This window comes from Protopterus annectens, chromosome 2.part0 (genome assembly GCF_019279795.1).
Source record: "Protopterus annectens isolate FY-2018-M chromosome 2.part0, PAN1.0, whole genome shotgun sequence".
Lineage (NCBI taxonomy): Eukaryota > Metazoa > Chordata > Ceratodontiformes > Protopteridae > Protopterus > Protopterus annectens.
Genome location: NC_056728.1, coordinates 1589870080 through 1589887120, shown reverse-complemented (window position 1 = coordinate 1589887120; position 17041 = coordinate 1589870080). Strand labels below are relative to the sequence as shown.

Sequence of the window (17041 nt, the reverse complement as noted above, 5' to 3'; positions counted from 1 at the left end):
CGCTCCATGACTTTGCAGACCAGGCTTGTCAGCGAATAGGTCGATAGTTCACGGGGTCTGTGGTGTCTGTGGTGGTTCCTCTTTTGTGGAGTGGGATAACCGTTGCTGTGCGCCATTCCGTGAGCACATAGCCTGTGGTGAGGCTGTGATTGAACATGGATTTTAGGTGGGGGGCTAGTTCAATTTGGAGTTCATGTAAGATGCAGCCTGAGATGTTGTCCGGTCCCATGGATGCTGTGTTCTTTACTTTAGAGACTGCCGTTTTTACCTGCATGTTTGCAATTGATGGGGCTCTACAACCATCTGGTATAGTTATAGGCCCTTTGTGGGGTGAGGGTCTGCCAAGAAGTAGATCAGTTGGCTCTGTTCTGTTGTAGCTCGGTGCAGATCTGGGTGTTGCCATGGAGATTCTTGACATAGCTAAAGAATGCCTTGTGGTTGTCTTTGGAATCCGTAGCAATATTTCTTTCAAAATTAGCTTTGGAGGATTTTATGAGAGATCTTAGTTTCTTACTGAGGCCTGTCAGTGAGTTCCTCCATACCTGGGTTTTTACTCTCTCTTGCAACAGTTTCTTCCTTCTGTCGTAGAGTTTGTTGATGGCAGGGGACCACCAGATCGGCTTCCTTTTTTTGGAGGATAGCATCTTGGTTTTGTTGGGGATAGCATGATCCATGCACTCATGCAGGTGCTTGTAGAGTGCATTTGTGTAGGATTCAGCAGTCTTGACTGTATTAACTGTGTTATCCATCTGCAGGGGCATCACAAAATTAGTCACCTCAGTTTTCAGTAGCGTGAAGTTCACTTTGGAGAAATTTTTTATGATGGTTTCCTTGTGAGGGGGCGGGGTCGGGATACGGATATCTAAGGCGATTAGCTTATGGTCTGATCTAACAAGTGAGGAGTTGATCTCGGGTGTTCAGCACTGGTCTCCCATGTTGGTAATGACCAGGTCCAGAATATTGTTGCCTTTGGTGGAGGTGTTGACAAGCTGATCCAGGGTGTTGGAGTTTAAATTCCAGGAATTGTTGAGCAAGGGGATTAGTACAAGAGTAGTTTTCCCAGTTTATGTTAGGGTAGTTGAAATCGCCTATTACTATGGTATTTGGTTGGACCCTCATTTTTTCCAGTGTCCCCAGGAATGAGGAGTGAGGGTCCTGGGTCATGGTGGGGGATCTATAACAAGCTACAATTTGGAATGCATTTTTGCCCAGGGTTAGTTGCACTTGGATGATTTCAGAGGCATCGTGTTTTGCAACTAGCCTGGAGGTGTGGATGTCCTTGATGAATATGGACACACCTCCGTCCTCGTGTTTCGGTCTGGGTTTTGTGGCCGAAACGTGTGGTATGAGTTATAGCCTGGTAGTGCTGGGGTGCTCTCAGGAGCATTGAACCAGGTCTCAGTCACTGCACAGATATCAATGTTATCCATTTTGAGGAGTGCCTCGAGTGAGTGCATTTTGAGGTTTAGACTTCTAGCATTGAGCAGCATTGCTCTCAGTTATTTGTTACCTGTAGTTCTTACGGTGGTGGGTTTGTTTTTTGAGCCTTGCCTAAAAAAGGCACTATGGAGGCAACAAGAGCCTTGGCCAATATCCTGAATCCCAGGGGTGACAGGTGCAGGCCATCTCTGGCGAAGCATCATGGCCCGTCAAGCATGTCATCCCAGGCAGACAGATACTGGATCCCCCTTTGAATGACACCAGAAGCTTAGCCAATTGCTGAAGTTGATCATCTTATCCTTGTACCATGGTATCATTTTTGGTGAAGGCAGGATGCTACTCAGGGCTAGGGTCATACCTTCCTGGGCTACAAGAGCGGAGAGCTCTTCCATGTCTCTTTTCATGTAGTCCATGGAGGTATGTCTCAGGTCATTTACACCAACATGGACAATGACAGAGTCATATATGTACTTGCCTTGTAGTGACATGCATGCATGCGTTATGTGGTGGATTCTGGCACCCGACAAGCAGCTGACAGTAACCTTCTCTTTGTCCAGCCTGGTGAGTGGGATGTCAGTGTGCCCGACTATAGAATCACCTATCACTAGTGTGTTGGGTATGTTTTGCCTTCTGGGCTGTGGTTGTGTGGCACACAGAGTTTGTGGGCTATGTGTTGTTTGGAGTGTGTTGGTGGGAGGAGGTTGCTTGTGTGTCGGCTTTGCAGGTCTCTGTTGTCTAGGCAGATTTAGATTTGTGATCAGAGCCTCCGTATATGTGTTGGTGTTACTTTGCGTGGGTTTTGGAAGTGTTGGTTTAGTTGATCTATGTGTGGTGAGTGGGGTGCTGTGAGTTGTTACCGTCTCCTCTTGACGGTCTGTTCCAGTCTTGGTTGGAGAGAGCTTTGCCTCTTGATTGGCTGTATAAGTGCATCTCTCGCAAGTGTTAGTGTTTGGTGATAGGAGGAGAGGGTTGTCTGCGTACATGAAGCAGTTGTAGCATTGCCTCAAGATGGCCAGGTTCATCAGGTAGGCCGGAGAGTACACCGGGAGCTGTCTCTTGGACATGCCTGAATAAGCAGTAAAGACTGTTTGCTTTTGTTAAGTGGGGAGGTAGCTGTCAAGTATATAGTCTTATTCCCTTGTGACAGATGCGGGGATGGAGGAATTCCTTCTGAATCTTCAGAAATATCCTGAATATTAGTGGAAAAGCATACAAGAACATTCCTGTCAAAAGGAAAAGAAAATGCATCAGTTTTCCAGGCTTTCTTGTATGGAGTCCTGGAACAGAATCTTGCCAATTGATTTATCAGAGAAGAGGTAAAGAGGTCAAATTGAGGAACTCCCCAAAGATGGACTAAATCTTGGAAGACCTCCCTGATCTAGATTCATTTGCAAGGGTCTACCCCAGTTCTGCTCAGTTTGTCACACAACTGTATGTAGGATGCCTGCAGAGTGAGACTGTGCTCTAAAGCTATATCCCAAACTAACATGGCTAGTCTGAAAAGGGGGTATGACCTGGATCCCCCTTGCTTGTTGGATGTACCACAGAACTGCAACATTGTCTGTAAACACTTGAGGAGGTGCCATGGATCAAAGACAGTTCATAAAGTTGAGTCCCCTGATCAAGGCAAGCATTTCCTTGATATTTATGTGCTTGCATCCATCCTTGGTGCCCCACACCCCTTGCACTTTTATCCTTCCTGAAACTTCCCCCCAAACACAGTCTTAAGTGTCTGTGGTTACAGACTGCTTTGCAGCAGAGGGGAAGAAAGGAAGACCTGAATTTAAGGACATCTGTTGCCTCCAAAAAATTCTCTTTTGACAAACCCCAGCACTGGGATTTGGGAAGATAAAAATGGGACTGATGCTGGGTCCAAAGATTTCAGATACTACTCTCTCTCGTGTGGAGTTTTGTGAGGGGTATCATGAGACCCAAAATACTGAGGTATTCTCTCAAAGTGACTGATGTTCAAACAGATCTAAATAAAGATTTAATTTTTCTGTGGAAGAAAAACTCTGAACTGATGTGTCTAGCTGGCATCCCAGCAACACAAATCCTCCATGAAGGAGTCAGAAAAAGCATTTTGAACATTCTCTTGGAGTTCCAGCTTATGTAAGAGATCTCTCACCCAAGAGAGAGATTCCTGATACTTTTGAGAAAGACTTTACAAAGATAAGCAAGCCATCTAAATATGGAAAGGAAAGCCACATGGAAAGGAAGAATTTCCTCCCACTGTTATCTTTAACCCTGATGAATGATCTGCAGAATCCATTTTTCTGAATCAATCTGTTGCCAAAGATAAAAATTGAGAGTCAGACTTCCTGATCAAAAAAAGATAAGCAAGCCATCTAAATATGGAAAGGAAAACCCCATGGAAAGGAAGAATTTCCTCCCACTGGTATCTTTAACCCTGATGAATGATCTGCAGAATCCATTTTTCTGAATCAATCTTTTGCCATAGATAAAAATGGGGAGTCAGACTTTCTGATCAAAAAAGGGGCCAGGGTGAGAGTGGGGCACAATGTTTCTTGAGAAGTCATTCAGACTTGGACTGTGCTTGGTCTTGGGAAGTTCAAGACTTTTTTGGAACCCCCTTACCATTTTTTAAATGTCTGTCTCAAACAAAATTTAGGTAAACAATTTATTCTGTTTTTTTGCCAAACCTGGATGAGAAGATAAAAAATTCCTTGGACAATTTAGAAAATGAGGGCTAAAAAATCTTATTCCCTGATCAGCTTGCCCATTACATAATACACTTCAGCAGCAGAGGGGACAAACACAATCTCCATCCAAGGGGAGAATTTAAATTCTCATTTTCGTCATAATCTGGAAGGCTCTGAGAATGCAGCCACGCAAGTCTCCTCAAAACAGTACCAGTGGGCATAGCCTGGAAGAAGTATCAAGTGTCATACACACACACACTGCAAATAATGAGTAGTAACCTATGCAATAGAAGAAACTAAATTATTTAAGCATATTTTTCCTCAAAAGAAGAAACTACAGATAAAACATTCCTAGAATTTTCATAATGTGTTAGAATCAAATTTAACATAGGAGCCTGACAATTCAAAATTGCAGAAGTATACACTTTTTCCCCATACCCATCAATAATTTTCCCATCAGAAAGAGAAGGACTGGAATTACTCAACTGCTTAGCAGCAGTGGGATCAACTAAAGCTATAGCTGCTGGGTCAGGTTTAGGGGTAGCATATCAAAAATTAAGAGCCTGAGGAACTTTATACATCCTAACTGCCTTTTTAGGGGCAGCTGTCTGGTTATCAGGAAAATTGAAGACAGTATCAACACACAAACCAAACAAACCAAACAAAACAAACCTTATAGTATTTTCTGAGGGACTGAAACACCTCACTGTTCTCCCACTGAAAAGCACTGGCATGTTTTAGCAATAGTCCCAGAGAAAGAGAAACACTCACAGGGAGAATAAGAAACTGAGCTCTCCTCAAAGTATAAAACAGAAAGCATAGAGAAAAAAAAAAGAATGTATCCACCCGTGCATCTTCATGTTCAAATTCATAATCTTTAATCTCTTGGAATCCCTCTTCCTTTTACCAGAAACTACTTTACAAGAAGGATCAATAGAATGAATTAAATCCTGAGTCAGACCAAGTAAACAACTCTTATCCAAAGAGATTTGAGGATGAGGAGATACAGATGCTTGATCTTCTGTTTCATTTTAACAGGAAAAATGGAGCCAACCATGTTACCAATGGCAGCAGCTGCTTCCCCGTGGATGTGCACAGCATTCTGATACAACAGGGAAACCTTCTGCGTTTCTTCTCCCAGGACAGAGAGGCTCTCTCTTGCCACTGACGGGAACCCAATAGCCACAGAGGATGTTGCCAAAGCCCAGTGGCTCCAAGTGCTACACCAGAGGGATCCGGGATGAAAGAGGAGTGATCTGAGATACATCAAATAGCCACAGCACAGTCACCCACCAGCAGCTAAGGCACATTGCTAGCCTGTGCTGTTTTCTTATTTTTTTCTTTTGTGGCTGGAAGAAGGACCAACTGTGGAACCAGTGGTGTGTACCATGGGCAGGTCAAAAATGGTGCCTCTGTCCCGGGGAAGGCAAGCAGTAATTGCCAGTAAACCCTACTAGTGCACACAAGTTACTTTTTTTACAGAAAAAAGAAGGCACAGTAAAAAGCCTTTAAAACACTGTCAGCCCCATGAATGAAAAATAATTTCTACACAGAAAAATAAAGTTCTCAGTTACTTTTACTTTTAGACTGAAAAAACATTGCACTGTTTAAAAGTACATTACAATTGACAGTCCATTAAAACAAAAAAATTCAAGCTTTAAAATAACTTTCCTGAAGAGAAAAGTAATAAAACATCAGCAAAATTAAGAAAATGAATTTTTTTTTCCCAAAGGGAACTTATTTGCCCAGCAAGGGGTAACCACAAGCCGACTGTCGATCCTACAAAGCTTCAGACTAGCATATTTGGCAGCAGTAAATGTCTGAAGGGCTTTGCACAAAAACTTGTATTTTAGTCAGCTTGGATGTGTGGAATGTGCCATGAAGCTTTGGAAGACGGCCAGCTGTTATATCCTTGGCAGGATCCAACCCATATGGCTAGGACTATGACAGCAGTGATTAATATGATGAATATCGATTGCTCCTAAAAACAGTACTCTTGGAAAAATAAGATCAAACATATTCCAAAAGGTATCATCATGTACATGGCGCACAATGTGCCCAAAGGTATTATGAATTCATTTGTTAATGACCTTGAAAACAAGTGTTAAATTATATTGCATTAAATACAATTGCCATCAGAAGAAGAAAATAAGTTACATTTCACCTTTCCTCCATCCCTACAGTTTCCCCTTACTCCTTCTCCACCTTTCTCAAGTCCTTTTGAATTCCCTCTCTATCACCCGTTTGGGCAGTCTGCCTAATACACGAGTCTACAGCACTCTCTGCTAAGAACTTTTTGAAGAGCCAGGGAATACAAAGTTCCTTCAGCTTAAGACCCCTTTTTCATCTTTTGCCCTTCCTGTTCAGGATGGCTTCTCCACATCTCTACGAAATGACCAGCTTTCCTAGTCTCTGGTACTATCCCTTCAATTACATAAATCTTTCTGGGAGTATTCCTCTGGATTCCTTCCAGCAGCCTTGATGCCCATTTCCTTGAATAGGCTCCAGTGTTGAAACAATTACCTCTTTTGCTTCTTGAGTGTATCCCCTACATATTGTTTGGGGGTTCCACTGCCTACTCACTCTGAACCTGGTGGTCTAATCCAGGATGCGATTAAAAAACAGACAATGATCTTGGGGTGCTATCAATTCCACTCACCACAGCTAATACTTCATACCAGTGTTATTGAGGCCAATGTGTAGATCTTCCCATTTGTTTACACTGAACCTCACCTACCATCATTCAGTCCACTTGTTCAACCTTAATAAAAGCCTTCCTATGTGCTTCCTCACTTTGCACTGCTGCATCTGTATGCAGTCAGATAGGTTGATCTGTTCACTATTCCCCCAGATATATCCAAGACACATACACATTAAGCAGTAATGGACAATCCAAGACAATCCAAGAAAGACAAATGAAATATAGTCTACTACTTACCTTCCTAATTCCTCATATGGATCTTCTCACTACAATTCTCTGCACCCTATCATTCACCCATGCAGATACCCTGTTACTAAGTCATGGTCCTACTCCCAATCCTTCAAGTTTTCCTACCGGCCTCCTGTGTGAGGTAGATTCAAAGACTTGGCTGTGGTTTAAACTAATCACCTCTACTTGTGGTTTAAACTAATCACCTCTATGTGTGGTCTCCATCCCCATCTCAAATTCCCATGTAAACAAGTAATACAACTTGCAGCTCTTTCTGACCATAAACACAAGCTGGTTTGTTGCTCCAAGACAGTTTTCCTCTAGAAAAGGATACTAACCTTCCTCAAAGGATTTTCTCTACGATTTCCCTGACAGTACAGTTAAAAGGCCTATAGCTTCTCTTGATTTTTTTCTGCTCAAACCTCATGGTCAGGTGTACAACACTCATATTTCCAATCTTCTCCCTTGAGGATGAAAGCATCCAAAATATCTCTTGCACCACAGAATGAATTATTCTAAAGAGTGGCCAACAGAGTAGAGCTCAATGATCAGGAAGAGGAACTGGACAACATATTTCCAGTCCTCTGGTACCTCTGCACTAGCCAGTAATCAGTTGTAGATCTCCATCGAGATGAAATATCAGCACACTGGCCAGATTCCTGTGAACTCCAGAAGTAGCCCTTATGGTTCTTGTGCTTTATTATCTTTATAGGCATCTAGTTTTCTGTCCATCACCTCCCTTTCCATCCTGGTATAATTCTCTCCTTTCTGCCCGGTCTTCCTACAAGCAAGACAACTTCTCCCTTGCTTTCCTCTATGAAGACTAAAACACAGTAACCATTCAGCACATCCGATCCTTAGCAGCCTTCTGTGCTCTCTCTCCTAACTTTGCGCCTCCTGGCCAGTTCTGTCCTTCCCTTACTCCTTTCTGCCAACAAGAAAAGCAAAGACATCCCACAAACCCAGACTAACTACAGAAGCCAAAAACAAGTACAAATTCTTTAGTTATGTCAGGAAAATAAGAAATAACACTCAGCATTGATCAGGGCTTATTCATAATGGTACTACCTACTCTGAGCCACTGGATATTGCTAACATACTGACAAATAAATTTAGTGCCAGCTTCACTCCAGAGACATCTATTCCAAGCCCATTTATCCATGATGGAATCAAGCAAACAACCATCATGAAAGAACATGTACTGAAGGTGCTGTCCAAAACAAAGAATACCTTATCCATGGCACCTGACAACATACCCACTTACCTGGTTAACAGCAATAATCAAGCTCTGAAGGTCCCAGTCCTCATCCTCTTTAACTTAAGCCTAGCAACTAGATTTGTCACACAGGTGTGGCACACTGCTGTAATGATGCTATTACAGCAGAGTGGCCAAAACACTGATCCCAGGAATTAGACCCATCACGCTAACACGTCTTGTATGTAAAATCATGGAACATATCATAACTGACAATTAACTCTGATGTCAGACATCATACCAGACTAAACCCTCAGCAGATTGGCTTTGTCAGGGGTAGATCTTGTTGATTTAGTGAACTTCCTTTAGAGGATTACTCAGGACACAGACAATGGGCAAGCTGTTCACGCAGCATAACTTGATCTTGCCAAAGCATTCGATACTAACCCGTGTGCAAATATAATACACAAGCTGAAGGAGCTCCATATTGACCCATATGTGGTCAGGTGGACAGCCAAATGGCTTAGGGATAGGATTCACACAGTAAACAGCAGGAGGTACACCCTCCAGGAGCACTAAGATGCCCAATGGAATGCATCGGGATCAGTGTAGGGATAACTTATTTCTGCTTCTCAAATCTCTGTAAACCAGAGAGCCTCATTTGATATATAAAGTTCATGGATTACTTTAAGATGGGAGTTGTCATCATGTCCCCCTCTAACAATGACATTCCAATAGGGCCTTACACTTGTCAATAGCTGGTTTACAAAACTGGGCTCCAACTCAGTATTCAAAAGTACAACACTGTAGCAATTGATAAGTACTTCCTTCCTCCAGCTTACAGTGCAGATAAAACACCACATCAAAATAAAAAGGTGGTGAGAGATTTGGGTGGACAGCTCCTTCACATTTAACCATCACATTGCAACAGTGATTAGGAAACCTTTTTATTAACTTGCACAGCTCACAGCAAAAGGTATTTCCTCTAGATCAAAAAAGTCCACATTTCCTTGATCTCTGCACTAATTACACCAATCAAATACAATACTTCATTTGGGCTGGGTATTAATAAATTCCCCCCAGTGTGATTGGCCTACCCTTCCTTGAAAGTGAAGAAGGCCTAGTGACGGATACTGGCAAGTCCGTAATAACTGTGGTTCAGTTCACTTGGAACGTCTAGGATTTATGAAATGAGACAGAGAATTCCTGACTGCAGAATTAAAAATAAATAGAGACAGAGTGAGAGAAATAGTTGTATCCTCCCGACAGAAATGATTTTAATGACACAGCTTGGCAGCATCCTGTTACGTTTACCAGTCTAGAGGTGAATTTAGTGTTGGATTAAGGGTGGATGAACAATACACCATTACAACATGCAGCACATCACTAGGCAACGCTAAAGTAACGCAGGTGGACACAGGATTTCCCTACGTTATTTGAGAAAACATAGAAAAATCTAACTTTTTAAATTATTGGACTAGCTATTGTAACCTCTTTAATAATGAACTGCGCTTACTTATTACTGCCTTTGTAATATTAACATACCAGAAATGCATTTAATGAGGAAGTTAAGTAATATTACTCACCTCTGTATTTAGCATTATAATATTACATACCAGTTGCAGTAATCAATAAACGATGGCAACAAGTTTGTTTCTGTTGTTACAGACATCAGCAGAAGGGAGTGCCTTGCTTCTGCGAGTCTTGGCATGTCTCAGTCTTAAAAATCATTTAAGTTTCCAACTGGAGCGGTTAACATTTTTCGTTACATTTTACAGTGACAGGGAAGTAACACGCACTATTTTAAAAAGGATTCCATAAAGCAACAATTGGTGTTGTACTACTGAATTTTAATGGTAGCCACTTTCTCTTCAGCTTCATTGTGCAAAGCACTCCTACTTTTTAAAATGAATGATAAATGCATTTGAGTTGTACAACTGCTACTTAGTGCAACTTTCAAATACATTACAGTCATGTACCACTATAAATGATGAATGATCTATTTGACATTGTCACTGTGTCACTGCAACTCTACAGAATTACTTGTTTATTTCAACTCTGAACTTCAGCAGTGCTTATTTTTGCAGGAAAATCTATTAGAAGCTTTGATTATTTAGCATATTTCCCTCAGAAGAAGCACCACTAGAACACGTTGAGCTTAAGTATGCACACAAGGCAATATAAAATGGATGACAGATTATTTCAACCTCCATTTCTTTGTTATAAGAAATACTTTTTATTATTCTATGAATTACTTGTTTGCATCTTTTCTATATAGGTCATGTACTGTGTAGTGTTATGGTACCACTCATTTGCAGCACTTTTACTAGTGGCCTACATGGTCTAAGGAGTACAATGAAATACATTTATTCATTTAATTCATCTTCAGATTACCTGCATAATCCAAATCATGGGCACGGACATACGTCTCAAGAGTCCCTAATTTTCAAAGGAGTCCCTGATTCTGGCTCAACATTTTGCATTGTCCCTTTTAAACATAACTTTACCACTTCTCAAAAAAAAAAATTGACATTTGTCGACCAGGTTTGTCTGAGTGAGCAACAGAGAGCCCTTTTTCAGCAGAGGCCTGGGGAGCTTTTAGAGCTCTTTTTCAGTGGAGGCCCAGGGAGAAAAGCTCCACAATTAAATAAGACATATACAATAGCAACTAGATAAACAATAATACAAGAAATGAGAAAAGGTAGCGACAGGTAGCTGATAAAAATCACACAGATTAATTACATTCCAATATCAACATCATTCAGACTGTACAATCGCATTAGGAGGAAAGTATATTGGTTACAGTAGTAAGTCTCAAGTATAATCACTGTTTTAGATAATTAGCAGTCATTCTGGAAGAGTATTAATCATGATTAAATAAGTTTAAGTCTATGTGCAGTTTAAAAATAAAAAATGGAAGAAAAGGGGGTAGAGGTAGGCTTTTCAAGGAGGGTGATTGCATAGACAGATCCATGAACTGTTCAGAAGTGTTTCTGTAGCAATGTTGAATTCATGTTGCGAATATCCGGTGTATTCCATGACAGGGCTGGGGAGTTGCTGTAAAGGTTTTGTCGTGTTTTAGCTTTGGGCTTGTAGATTGAAAGAAGGTTTTGTTCTGAGCTTAGAAGGGACTGTAAAGGGGTGTAGGGGAGATCAGAGAGGTAATCCTGGGACAGAAGGAGGGCAGATACAAGATAGAGTGAATTATTTGAAGCTGAGAGAGACATAGTTGGCAAGGAAGCTCTAGCCAGTTTAACTTTTTAAGAGCTAAACAGTGATGTGAGTGGTAGGACTGGTCAGCAGCAAATTTAGCTACTTTGTTATAGGTAGATTCTAGTTTTGTTAGGAGAGTGGTTTGAAGGTTGGTGAGGATTTGTGAGCCAGAGTAGGTAGGCTTGGGATAGGGCAATTTTGGCTTTATTGGAAAAGAATGTTTTGTTCCTACAAAGGACCCCAAGCTTTTGGTGGGTTTTCTTAATGTTGCGTGCAGGTCGAATTTAAGACAGTCATCAAGGATGACCCCCCTAGTAGCTTAGTATGATATTCCACAGTGATAGGCATGTTATTGTAGGATGAGATTGAAAGGGAGGACTTAAGAGGAGCCATAGATTTTGGGATAAAAAGTAGGTCTTTTTTGGGTTTAGTATTAGCTGGTTGTTGGCAAGCCAGTTTTCAATAGCTAAGAAGGAATTCTGAGTCACAGCATTTCAGTCATCGAGGGAGTGTGCTGTGGTGATAACTGTAGGCGCATATTGAACGAGTGAGGACTGTGGGCAGGAAGTAGACAACAGATTTGTAAAGATATTAAACAATAATGGGCCAAGGACAGATCCTTGGGGGACATTCATTTTTACAGGTAGTGCAGCAGAGATTGCAGAAAGCCATTTAACATATTGTAGATGGTCACTGAGGTAACTAGAGAACCAATAAATGGTGGGGGTGGATAGGTTAAGTTCAGAGAACCAAGAAATGGTGGAAGTGGATAGGTTAAGTTCAGAAGTGGATAGGTTAAGTTCAGAGAATTTGTTTAAAAGAAGGGGGTGAGAAAAGGTGTCAAAAAGCCTTGAAGAGATCAAGAAATAGGCATGAGACCAGTTTGCTTTGGTCTCTAGCTTGGATATAGTGTTAATGAAACAAATGAGGGTGTTAGAGGTACCATGTTTAGGGCGAAAGCCATGTTGAGTAGGGGTAAATAGGCTTTTCTTGCAGTCAGAAGTGAAGGATTTTCTGTGTATGCATTTCTCCAGGATTTTGGAAAGAGGGGATAGAATAGCAATTGGCCTAAAGTTAGAAAGTTCAGAAGAGTTACCTCCCGTGTGGATGGGTAAAGTGTAGAATTGTTTCCCGATTAAAGGTACTTTAGATTCAGTAATGGAACAGTTAATGAGAATGGAGATGAGGAGGGCAAGAGAGCTGGCAGCTTTTTGGAGAAAGAGAGGGGGGTAGGCCATCAATGGAGGAGGAGCAAGGTTTAAGCTTTATTAGCAGGGTTTTGATGTAGTTAGTAAATATGATTTTGAGAGAAAAGGTGAGAGGGGTTAGTAGGAGGGTTGAAGGGGAGGTTGGAATTTGGGTAGGAGTTGTTTTGGATAGCTATTTTGCTAATAGCATCAATGAAATAGGAGTTAAAGTTGGTAGCAGTTTCTAAGGGGGAGTAATTGGGGCAAGGTTGTGGGGAGGAAGAGCTGCCAGGATAGACAATATGGTAAATGCCATGCCAGAATTTCTTTGGGGTGGCTAAGTGAGTGGCTGTGGGGTTGTTATAGAAGTTCTTTTTGTCTTTATAGATGGATTTTTTGTTCTCTCAAATTTCTAAGTCAGTAGTACCAATATTTAAAAAAATGCCCCTGATTTGGAGCATTTGCATGCCTCTCAATATCCAGTCATTAAAAATCACACATACCACTGGCCTTTAAAACTCATAGCAGAGAGTCAGAAAGATGAGCACTTTCTTATTTTTCACAATATGTCTTTACACTAGGCCTTACATAGTCTGTGAAAGGAAATCTTTGTACAGATTTGGTTTATTTGCTTAATAAGGTATGCACCCATAAATAGGTCTGACTTTATGAGGAACATAGGTAAATCTTGGAGAAGCAAGGCTAAATCGGAGGCCAAAAATCACAGTGCTATGCTTAAATCATAAAAGGCGAGACGTACAGGTATTTTACCCTGATTATTTGTGACTGTACTCCTGACTCTGGAAACAAAACATTAAAAGTGGCATTTGCTAATGAAATAGAAATTATTCCAGAATTCAGTGGACATGATGCAGAGAAACATACTGGACAAGCTACAAACTTGCTGCAGGATGCAGACAATCCTTCATAAATGGCACAAACATATATAGGTGATTTTGAAGTTTTTTTTTTTTAAATTTACATTTGGCCATAGCTCTCAACCTTCTATCGTCTAAATGAGGAACGCTACCTCTCAAGCACTCCTCAGAATGGAGAACATAGACATGTGTGCTGCAATGGAGACATGGTTTAAAGCAGCAGAAAGCACCCCTGCACTACCAGGCTATATAACTCATTCCACACCTTTCGGCCCCAGAACATGGACTGAAGCTCCAATGGTGGTGGTATCTCCATTTTCATAAAGGATATGCACACCTCCAGACTAGTAGCCCAGCATAACGTATCCAAGATACTCCAGGTACAACTAATATTGGGTAAGACAGCGATTCAGGTCGTAGCCTGCTATAGGTCCCCAACCACGTCCCAAGACTCTCACTCCACATTCCTAAGCACCCTGGACACTATTAAGATCCAACCCAACACTCTCATATTAGGTGACTTCAACTACCCCTCCATCAGTTGGGAAAACTACTCATGCACGAATGCAATGGCCCAACTCTTCCTGGGATTCATCAGTTCCAATGCCCTGGACCAGCTCATTCTTACCCCCACTAGAAGAATCAACATCTAACATGGGTAACCATTGCTCTACACCAGTAGTCAATTCCTCCCTGGTTAGATCCGACCACAAACTAATCACCATGGAAATCCACATCTCATCCACACCCCCTGCAAAGGTATCCACCATGAAATACTTCTCCAAAGCTGACTTTGGACTCCTAGAAACAGAGGAGGCTAACATCACGGCACCCATGCCAATGGAAAATAGATGCATGACTGCCGAATCATACACCAATGCACTGTACGAACACGTACATAAATGCATGGAACTAGCCATACCCAACAGAACGAAGATGCTCTCCTCCAAAAAAGGAAGCCAGTCTGGTGGTCACCTGCCATTAATAAACTCTACAACAAAAGGAAGAAACTGTTGCAAAAAAAGGTGAAGTCCCAAGACTGGAAAAATTCCCTTATTAGCCTCAACAAAAGGTTGAGATCCCTCATCAAAACCTCCAAATCCTGCTATGAAGGCAGAATTGCAGCAGACACTAAAAACAACCACAAAGCCTTCTATAGTTATATCAAGGATCTCCATGGCAATACCCAGATTTGCTCGGAGTTACTGCACAATGGTACCTCCTATACTGAGCCAACAGATATTGCCAACATACTGGCGGACAGATTCACTGCCAACTTTACCCCCCCCCCAAAAGACCACTCTCAATACCAGAAGAATGCCAGGCACCCAACATTACTGCAGCACAGGTTAAAGCTGCATTGTCTAAGGCCAAGAATACAGCTTCCATGGGATCCAACAATATCCCTGGCTGTGTTCCATATGAATTACAAAGTGAAATGGCACCACATCTATGTGCTCTGTTCACTCACAGCCTCACCTCAGGCTTTGTCCATACAGAATGGCACACTGCTACAGTCATCCTTCTCCATAAAGGAGGAGCAACTACAGACCCTGGAAATTATTGCCCCATTAGCTTGACAAGTCTGATTTGTAAGACTATGGAGCACATCATCATGGACCTAATTAACAAGGCCATAGAGATTCTCCAAACTCAAGATCCCACACAATTTGGTTTTGTGAAAAGTAGATCATGCCTGCTCAACCTGGTTGACTTCTTTGAGTCAGTCATCAGAGCAGTGGATAAAGGTAATGCAGCTCATACAACCTACCTCTATCTGGCCAAGGCCTTTGATGATATTCCTCATTCGGGAATTATTGATGAACTCAGCAAACTAGGCATCAACCCCTATATCGTTAGGTGGGTTGCAAACTGACTCACAGATAGAACCCACAGTGTGAAAGTAGCAGACTCCAAGTCAAACTGCCAACCAGTCATGAGTGAAGTCCCACAGGGATCGGTCCTGGGTCATCTCCTGTTTGGCATCTACTTCTCAAAAGTCCAGGCCAACACGGAGGGACTCTGGCTGACCAAATTTGCAGACGACTGCAAGCTGGGAGCCATTATTAGCTCCCCATCTGATGCATACATCCTACAGAAAGGCCTCACTGAGACCAATGACTGGTGTCAAAACCATGGCCTTAAGTTTAATGCCAAAAATGCGTGGTCATCCCCTTTGGGAAAACCTCAGTTCCCACTAATTGCCACATCAATGGTAGCCCACTGAACACTGAAGGCGCTATAAGTGATCTGGGGACACAGGTTGACAGCAACCTCTCCTTCGACCACCACATTGCCACTGTGGTCAGAAAATCCTTCTATGTGGCACATCTCATTACCAAGGGTTTTGCATCCAGAAAGAAAGAGATAATCATTTCTCTCTACTCTTCCCTCATTAGACCAATCATAGAGTATAATGTCCCATTTGGCATGTACCTCACTAGACACCTGCAACAGTTGGAGAGGCCAGAAAAGTACCTCATAAAGAGAATCTTAGGCCTTAAACACATCATACACGGACAGACTCAAAAAACTCCAGCTATACTCTGTCTCATATTGTCTACTAAGAGGCGATCTCTGCTTGACTTACAAAGCCATGTCTGACCCAGCTCTGTTAGAAATGCTACATCTATGGAAATCCCAATCCCTCTGCACCACATGCTCCAGAGACCTCAATCTCGTTACCACAATCAACAGAACATGCTGGAGGGACAGGTTCATAACTCAGAGACTACCCATGCTCCGTTATAGACTTCCCATACATGTCAAGCAGAGCACCTCACTAGCCCTCTTCAAGCGAAATCTTGAGGAGTGGATGGGTAATAGAAAGTTCACCCCAGGCACAATGCCTGGGCACTTCTATGGGCTAGGCTTGAAAAGGCCCCAAGGCCATTATCCTAGTACACAGCTATGAACCTATAATGTGGAACAAATGGGCAAAATATGGCACACTTACTAACAGCTTACTAACAACTTCAACTAGGAAGTTCATAGAGTAGTTAAAATGTGATATTTTACTTGCAGAATCGTTGTTTTAATGAATTACTATGGATTTAGTTTTATTTACAATGTATCGGGTAAAAAAATTGCTAACACTGAACATATGACAGACCTTTTCAATATGGAACTTTGAAGAACATGACCTATTTAAGACTCCAAATTAGGACCGCTCCTAGTAATGAGGTACTCTTTAAAGAGCCAGACTGGAGAACCAAGCACTATTAGGCATATAATGTTAACTGCTATGCTACTCCATCGCCCAAAACAAATTATAATGCAGTTAAAATCCATACATCTTCACTTCTTAAAACAATTAATGCTCATACTACAACAAACAACATAATTCTCAGAAGGGATCGTGGTCTAAAACCTTGTTTTCAGGAGTCCCAACACCTAACATTTCTTCATTAACAAATTCACTTCAATCATTTTCTAAGATTTTCTTGTTTTATGTAAAAATATACTAATGCAATCAAAATCACAAAAACAATATTATATTTATAAACACTATGATTGGTACAAATAAGCAATTTTAC

At 41.6% G+C, this 17041-nt stretch overlaps 1 protein-coding gene across 1 annotated transcript in view; it reads right to left on the bottom strand.

The window, feature by feature from the left end:
- LOC122793550 (caltractin) overlaps positions 1-17041 on the bottom strand; it is a 276068-nt gene that overhangs the window by 258878 nt on the left and 149 nt on the right. The gene's annotated exons all lie outside the window — the stretch shown is intronic.